Below are 9,431 nucleotides of genomic sequence, written 5' to 3'. Positions count from 1 at the left end.
CCTCTCTCCCTCTCTCCCTCTCTCCCTCCTCTCTCCCTCTCTCCCTCTTCTCTCCCTCTCTCCCTCTCTCCCTCTTCTCTCCTTCTCTCCCTCTTCTCTCCCTCTCTCCCTCTCTCCCTCTCTCCCTCTCTCTGCCTTCCCTCTCTCCCTCTCTCCCCCCCTCCTCCCCCTCCCTCTCCCTCTCTTTTTCCCTCCCCCTACAGACTGAGATTCCCTGGGAGTTACCAACAGTTGTGTGCCACCTGAACATGTATGCTGAGAACCAAGCCTGAATCTTCTAGAGCAGCAGGCCCTATTAGCCACTGGGCCACCTCTCCAGCTCCCATCCTTGGTATTTTAGAAAGGAAATTCTGATATCACTCCCTTTACCTAGAAGGTTTGACTTCAAATGTCAAACAGTTTGGGACCCTCAAGAACCGTAATGACTGCTGTTTCCGTAAACTGACCTCTTTGACCTGAGGCCTAGGGGGAGCCAATCTGTGCACTTAAAATATTGAAAGCCTAGAGGTTAAAATATTCAGATAAAATATGTGACACGACGCAGTGGTCAGTAAGCTGACCACCTCAGCCTAACATGCATGCGGTTCTTGGATGCCAGGAGGTTTGGCCCTGGGTATCAGGAGGTCACTGACTGAGGTTATGCCCTAGGCTGTTCCCTCTACACAGACAGGGGTACAGGACATCCTTCCATATGTGTGTTTTCCACGGGTCTCTGTTTTCAAAGTCCTGTCAACATTACACTTATTATGGTTTCGACACACACCTCACTTCTGACTTTTGTGGGCTTTTCTAGAGGAACATGGGAACAAAATCCAACCTCTATGATATCAAGAGAAAAGAGTCTTATTTCCCTCAAATGCCACCACTTTATAAATATTCATAAAAACTACTTTATAATCTGTGATGATGGTTAGTGACCTACTGGGCTGCTGTAGGCTCTGGCCAGTCCACTCCTTCTCTCTGTGTTGGATGATGCTTCTCTTGGCTTTGCTCAGTAAATTTCCACACAGTCTCTTTCCATCTCATACTTGAATTCTTTCTTCTAAGAGGACAAGAGAGCTGAGAACCCCTGTGACTCTCGTAGTCTGGGGTATTGTTTCTAGAGCACATCTTGTCCCTGCACTCTGCAGATGAATTCAGTACTTTGTTCTTAACTCTTCAGGGTGGCCCGAAAGGTGGCCCTCTGTCACATCTGTCTTTCCCAAGGGGAGGCAAACATGCTGCAGAGAGATTAACCGAAATGGCTCTGACACTGTGGATGGGGAGTGGTGATCCTGTCAAAGGCCAGACTGCTGTCTTGAGGCTCTCTACTTCCTGTCCCCCTTGGGATAGTTGGAGGGTATATACACTAACAGGCACAAGACGGCCTCGTAATGATCTTCTCTAAGGCTGCTGTTGTAGAAAGGCCTTGTTATGGCTGTGGACGGCAGTGGATTATATATAGGTAGAAACTACACTGGGTTTTGTAGTTGGTCCCAAGGCTGGGACTCTTGTTCCCTGTACCACCTACCAACCAGAACCACACCTGTATCCAGCCCAGAAACATTCCAAATAGCGTGTCTGTCTTGAAGACAATGCTGATTCTGAGTCCTTTGAAACGCCCTTCTTTTGCCTCTCATCTTTGCCTCTGTGGTCTATATCTGCCATATTCCCTGAAGCTGGGGATTGCCTATCACTCAGATTTTTCTTCCTCCTCTCTCTTGAACTAAAAACTTTAAATCTGTGAGTTTCTCCCTCTCTGCAGCAGCTCCCACGAAGAACAGAGGAAAGCCAGACAGCTCCAGGAGGCTCTTTGACTTGTGATATTCTCCTACTTATGCTACCTACCTGCTGCAGAATCCTGCAGTTCTCCCGGGGTCAACAAGCAAAGCCCTCACAGGCTCATCTCCCACAGGGAAGACTGATGAGTGTGAAGCCTGACTCTCGTCTCAAATGAATGTCTTCAAGTGTAAACTGAATGTTTACACTTTTCTCCTGTCCTTTGTATTTGGACAAACAGAGAACTCAAACAAGAAAACAAAACCAGGAGCTGGAGGGGTGGCTGGGTGGTTAAGAACGGGATCTGGTCTTGCAGACCAGAGTTCAGTTCCCAGCCCTCAGGTCCACTCACCCACAGCTGCCTGTAAGTTCAGTTTCGGGGAAACGAGGCATGTCCTCTTCTGCCTTCTGTGTGTATCAGCATACTAACACCCATACATATACAAATAAATTTAAAATATTAAAAACAACACATGTTAAATAAAGAATAAAAACTATCGGTAGCCCAAACCATCCAGCAGATGAGCATAGAATTTTATAACAGGATAAATTATCCTGTCTCTATAGCCACTAGGCCTGTTTTTTTTTTTTCTCTTCCTTTTTATTTTTTTCTCAGACAAGGTCTCATGTAGGTCAGGGTGGCTATGAATTCAGTATGCAGCCAAAGATAGCCTTATGATTCTGATATTCCTCCCTCTATCCCCCAAGTGCCATAATTTCTGGTGTGTGACATCAGACCTGGCCTTTGTTGTTCTGGGTACTGAGCCTTGATCTTGGTGAGTGCTAGGCATGTACCCTACCAACTGAGCTGCATCCACAGCCCACACTATCCTGCTGTGAAAGCAAACATCACATACAATTTTCAATGTATTTTTAATATGAAATTAGTGTGAATGATTACTGTATAGTCATCAACAGTAACAACAATATTTTAACCAATTTCTTAGCAAAGTATATGCAGACTTTTCCCTTCATTTACATTATACATACTAGCATACTGAACATCCTTTAGCACGAGTCTTCAAATATGTCTTGTTCTGTTTTCTAAAGATTCTAACTGCAAGGTATTACCCGAGACAATAGTGATGGGCGTTATTGACGAGTTTAACTTGTATTTTTAAGGGTCCAATGGGAAAACTGTGCCTGTTTAAATGACCAAGAGTGATGATTGAACATGCTTCTTGCTGCCACAATTGATCCAAACGTCTAATCAATAAATTTATGTTTTTAGTTTGCATTGACTGTGTTTATCACTTTTATAAAACCCTCGATTGGTCCAGGTGAAGGAATTAACAGACTGTGGAATCTTCAGGGTCCAGGGAGTAACACTGGAATGATCGACCCCACATCCACTCACGATAGGACTGAAGGATCATCGTGGAAGGGGAAGCAGAGAGCTTGTATGAGTCGGAGATGTTGGATGACTACACACAAATGCTATGGGACAGACAGGACAGATGGACAGGACAGATGCAGACATGAAAAACAAAGCTATAACAGCGTGCTCAGAGCTGCACAAACTTGAGGTAGCCCTGAGCCCAGCAATGAGGGAGAGAGATGAGCATCAAGTCCCACCCCTACCTATGGTCTGTTGATGTAGAAAAATATTTCCATCTCAGCTGAACAGCATTAAATTTAAAAGCATGTTTGTGGTTTTAGCTAGTGTTATTAACCCAGCACAAATGAAAATTTGGCTATTTCTGCAAAGTAAAAAGCTCAGGAAAATAAAATTAGAAACTAATTAAAGTCCTGAATGGGTGAAGTGAGGTAGGAACAAACCACTCTTGAGGTAACCATTTTAATTTTGTTTTCATTTTAAATTCTATAGAGATTTTATGTGTCTGAAAACACTCGCAGTAAAAATAAAATCTTAAGAGTATATGTAAGGAACAAATACATCTAATTTTAAGTCAATTTATTACCCAGAACACCAAGAAAATCACGATTCAAGGATGCCCCACTGAGCTATGTTGTAGACCAATAAGCAGGGACTATTCTGAGGACAAAGAGAGTGACCAAGAGGCTGGTGTTTGCTTGACAAGCTGAAGTTGGGAGTGGTGAACCATAACACTGCAACTTGGGTTAATTATTTGCTCGATCATCTGTTTATTTTGGTTTCTTGAGACAGAATCTCACTGTGTAGCCTGGAATTCAATTGCCCTGTCATCTACAGATGTACATCACCACATCAGCAATGGTCGCCTGTATGGTGAGGAGGTTGAATCCTGCTGAAGGCTGGAGGACCCCTGGAGAGCCTTTGGTCCTCAGTCTACCTTGGGAAGCAGGAGAAGTTAGTTCAGAGGTCAGTAAAGCTTGGTTGCAGCAGCAGCAATGAAACAAACTTGCTCACCAGTCTCAAGTGCAGGCAGGAGAGAGTCCCTCGGACCTTCTTGCATTTGGGGCTGCAGCCAGAAGATGCTGGGCACTCTAAGGTCCTCTCTCAGTGAATGCTTGAAAAATCCCCCCTGAGGTATGTCTCTTAGTGATTCCAGATCAAATCAAGTCGACAACAAGACTAACCCTCACAGTAGAGAACCTGTCTCTGGCACCCAGACCCTCCCTAAGAACCTTGGCTCACAGCCAGCTCTTTCCCCTCAGAGTACCAGGCCTCCTGCACTGCTTGCCTTTCTCCAGGTTCTTACCCACAGCCACAGAGGGTCTGAGTCCCCCCACTCCCAGGATGTTTAAGCTTTGGGGCACGTTTGCTGCAATCAAGCATCAGGTACATTCTCACTAGAAAGCAGTCATGATCCTGCTCCTCTTTCTCAGGGAATGCTGGACCTTTGTGAGGAAGAATGAAGTCAATGACAGAGAAAACACACAGGGCCCATTGTTCTGGCAGCTTCTATCACTCCTGAGGTTAGTTTACCATCCTTACCGGGTTTCAACCGTTCCAGAATGTGCTATAGGAAAATTGCTCTTCTGGAAGCGACCTAGTGGGGCTTGGCTGCTATTACTCGCTAGGATCAAGAATACTTGTGTGACTTCTCACCATTTAGACAGCCAGTCCTGTCCATGCTATTTGCTGGTAAGCCCAGCTTTTGTGTATGCATTTTAATAAGCCCAAACACAGCTCCAGGCTGGAATGGACCTGAAGGAAGCACAGGCCAGCAACTCCAAGACAGCGAGGCAGCCACTACATGGGTGTGAGTAACCAGCTCCCGAAGCAAGGCCAATCCGTGTGCGTCTTCAGTCACTCATGAATTTAAAAATGTCTCATCTCCAGCTTCCTGCCAGGGACACATTCATGATGACTGGAAGACTAGAGTTGGTTGTGTGGAAAAGAGCTTGCCTAGCAGGTGCAAGGCCCTGCTTAGTGCACACTACAGGAAGACAAGAGAATACAGATATGGCCAAAAGAGGACTTCTCCCAAAGGAACTCTTGCTAAGTGAGTACAGAAGAAGCAGGTGTCTCTCCCAACTGACAGCAGCTGGAGGCTCCCCTGATAATGGACATTATCCATAGGATTTAGCTGTGTGTAACTACGAGTGCATTGTAGGGGATGGGTGCATTAGACAGGGGAGTGCATGCCAGGTAGAGTAAGAGTGTTGCCAGCTTTTTCTACCCACCTGAATCCTAAACCAACAGGAAGCTCCCCAGGGTTCCAAGTCCCCTTACAGAAGCATGGTAGATGTGTTCTGGCCCTTTCTGGACCACTGCAGTCTCTCGGTGCCAAAGTCAGAGTCCCTCCTAGTGTCCGGTAGAAATATAGGGTAACTATTAGCTGCACCCTCAGTGAGACATGGGAGAGCAGAAATGCCAGGGATGAGCACACTGAAGGTGAGCCCACGGGGAGGCCATTGTGGACTCAGGAGAGAAGGAGCCTTTTCACTGCAGGGAAGCATCCAGAAAGGTGTGGGATATCAGCTCAGCCCACTGAGGCTGTCTCATGAGCACCTGAGTCAGGAGGCCCGGAGTCAAGCTGAGTAAGGCGGACAGGAAACACAGGACCAAGCCAGCTCGCTCCTAGCGAAGTGTGAGTTGTAATGCATGGTGAGAAGTCAGGCAAAGAACCATGGAGATAGAGTGCTTGCCATGCAAAGCAAGGAGGATCTGAGTTTTATTCCATGCAAGCAAGCAACCCAGGCTCCTGGTGAGTTGGAGGCTAGTGAGAACAAGATGGATAGCACCTAAGGAACAACTGAGGTTGACCCTTGACCTCCACACACGGACAGACAGGTGCACATGCCCTAGGAAATGGGATGAGAAGTGCTCTGGAGAAGATAGCAGCTGGCAAGTCACACACACACACACACACACACACACGAGCACACACCAGCATACGCACACAAGGGAACAGACGCATACACACAGAAAAAAATTAGAATAAGTATGCTCTTTTTAAAATTTTGATTGAAAGTAGGAGAGACTGGATATTTCTAGTCACAGTAGGAAATGAGATGAGAACCGCCCTAGGGGAGACACCAGCTGGCAAGTCATTGATACCTCGACCTGTCACCCACTCTGCCTGCCCTGGGGGATAGAGCCTGCAGATGACTGGAAAACCATTCTTAGCTCTCGCACTTCTGCCATAAGCCTGGGATTCATATGTCCCCATCACTGCTGCTTGACAGAGGGGAAACCGATGCTTAGACACTTCTGATGACTGGCTTCTTCTGATGACAAAGCTGTGGGGAAACTATGCAAGATGTTGTCAGACCTCAGCTCCCAACCCCAGGGCTTCTTGTGACCAAGACACAAGTGTGCATGGGATGAAGGTGGCCAACTTGGCCATCTCTGTGAAGGAACCTCATGCATCTCTGCTTTATTGGGGACTGTGCCAGACTGGCTCCTCTGTGCCTCAGAGGGAGCTGAAGCAGAACACACTCCCGGCATCCAGCAGAACCTTCCCTTAATTACAGGTGGCAAGCGGGGGCACCATGGTGAAGCCACGCTTGGTTAATCTGATAGAATTTTTCAAGGAAACAGCTCCCAGAGTCCGCAGCAGGAGCCCGGCTATAATTTCCTTGGACTTCAAGAAAGCTTTTGATAGAGTGGTACACAAAAGACCAATATTCCAGGTCAGCAAGTGTGTAATAGTGAAGAGAGCAGCTGGAACGGGCCTGAGGCTTGTCACCATCTCCAAGACAGAGGAGATAAGCCTGGGAGTGGGCAGCGAGGCAGGGAGCTGTGACAGTTCCACAGACAGCAGCATTCCGGCTGGCTCTGCCCGTTTTCTGAGGGTTCTGGCAAAGATGCTTGAATTAAGGGACCTGCTTGGCTTTATCGGAGGCTCCTGAACTTGAGCTTTAATTCTTCAGCCTGAGAGATAGGCAGAGGTGCCACTGGGTCAGGAGGAACTCGAGTTCTCTAGCTGCAGCTGAAGCAGCGATTTTGCCTGAAGTTGCTTAAGGGAATTTAGATTCTTCAGAGGATTTGGAGTTATCTGAGCGGCCGAGTGTTTGAGCTTAGCTTTAGCTCTCAGCATTTCTTTACCTTCTGAAGAGAGTCTTCTGAGCTGCCTCTGAGGAGTCATGTCCTCTGGCTGCCTCAGCTCACACACGGCGTGCTGGAAGCTTATCCTTAGCCATGCAAGTGGAATACAGGACTCTGGACTGATGAAGTCAGCCCCCGTGTTCAGGGATGGGGTGGCGTCCCTGCAGATCTGGGTCAGGACATTACAACACACCCCAAAATACCAAAAAGACACTATTTTACGTGGGGGAGGAAGGTGACTAGTGGCCCAGGCCATTCTGTAGCTATTGCTGAGGTGAGACAGGCTGAGTACAAAGCCATCAAAGTAGAGGGCAGGACCCAACAGAAGGAGCCTCTCAACCAGGTCTGAGACAAGGGTATTGAGTTCATTCTTCCTTCTTACATTATCCCCACCGTTACAGTCATGATCACCGCCCCACAGTCATTCCACCTCTGCTGACATCAGCAACCCTGTGCTCACTGACATCGACACCATCCCCATCCCTTTCACCAACGCCGCCCTCACCACCTCAGTGTGATTGTCCATGCCCAACACCTATGTCTGATGGCTCACTGTGACTTTAGAGTGCACCATGTGGACTTTCCAGAAGTGATCTTAAACATTACCTCATGTCACCAAACCTCATTTGCATATGATCCAACAGAGGCCTGGGAATCCAGTATCCATTTGGTCCACACAAATTTTCCAGTTCTTATAATGTAGAAACAATTAGACTTGAACCTAAAAACATGGTGTCTGGAAAAGTTCCTATCTTCCCTTCTGAAGAGTTCTGAAGGGCAAAGACTAGCAAAGTTGGAAACCAAAGAACAAAAGGAGAAGATCTGCCTGGGGGTAGGAGGTGGAAACAGAAAATCTACCCAAGGTCTTACATGAGATTGATAAGAATTTGGGCTTTTATCCCATGACTGGTGAAAGGTCATTTATAGATTTTCTTTAGAAGCAAAGGAGGAGATTGTAAACTGAACATTTCAGAGTAATATCAGGTTGGAAAGATGAAGAGCCCCAAAGATATATTAAAAAGACCGACATTGGCACTGTTTGGGGGAAGTTATGAAACCTTTGGGACATAGAACCTCTGGTCCCTGTCAAGTCTATGCTTCCTGATATCCCTGTGACAAATCTTGTCATGTATCCCACGGCCACACCTCCCCTACCATGAGGACTCAGCCTTCTGAAATGATGGGTCAAGATGAGCCTTCTTCCATGCACAGGCTTCTCTTACATATGTGGTCATGGAGTCAAGGAAAGTGGCTGGTGGGCATGCCACACAGCCTGCCTTCTTTGCTGGTGGTTCAGGAGTTCTTACAGAATTGATCCCACTGTGCACCCGTCACCTCCATTAGTCTGTATCACTCCCCACAAAGCGTTCTGCACACTGCTGACCCAGCTTATTACTCCAGAATAAAACTGACTTTAGGATTGCCATTCTCAAGAACTGGTCTAGCCCATGGTTGACCAGTGCCATGCTGGCTTAGAGCAGATAGTCAAGACCCTTGAGGAACCCAGACTATGCCTGCGGGGAGGAGCTGGTGAAAGGAAGTGAGGTGGAGTGTGGATTCCAAAGTTGAGTCCAGTGAGATAGAGATGAAGTAGTGACTGAGGAATCAAGACCTGCAATGGGCCAGAAAGAAGCAAAACCAGGTAGGACCAGAGATAAGATCTGGGGTCAGTTCAGATGCTACTAAACATGTGTGACTGTGGGGATAAATCTGACAGACACAACCAAACTGAGTCTGGTACATTGGGAGGAAAACAATTTGTCTCTGAATGAACACGTGCCTCTTTCTAAGCCTGACACTCTACAGGTGTGTCCTCTGGTGAAACAGTTCATCACACACCACACAGGTGCGGATATTTTTTTTAAAAAAATTGTTTAAGGCATTGTCTTGTTAAAACAGTTTGAGAACATTGGCAATGTTCTGTTGCTGTGAAGTGAAACCATGACCATGCCAACTCTTACAAAGAAAGCAGTTAATTGGAGCTGGTTTACAGTTTCAGAGATTTAGTCCATTGTCACACAGCAGGAAGTATGGTGACTGGAAGGCAGAAGTAATGGGTGGCTCTATATCTGGGATGCATCTGCAGGGATCTGCACAAAGCACGAATTGAGAGAGAGAGAGAGAGAGAGAGAGAGAGAGAGAGAGAGAGAGAGAGAGAGAGACGGAGTTTGGCTTGAGCTTTTGAAACCTTAAACCCCTCACCCGGGGATACACTTCCTTCCACAAGGTTACACCT

The sequence above is a fragment of the Grammomys surdaster genome, unplaced genomic scaffold (assembly GCF_004785775.1).
Source record: "Grammomys surdaster isolate TR1022 unplaced genomic scaffold, NIH_TR_1.0 238, whole genome shotgun sequence".
NCBI classification, from domain to species: Eukaryota; Metazoa; Chordata; class Mammalia; order Rodentia; family Muridae; genus Grammomys; species Grammomys surdaster.
Note: the sequence above shows the minus strand (reverse complement) of the source record.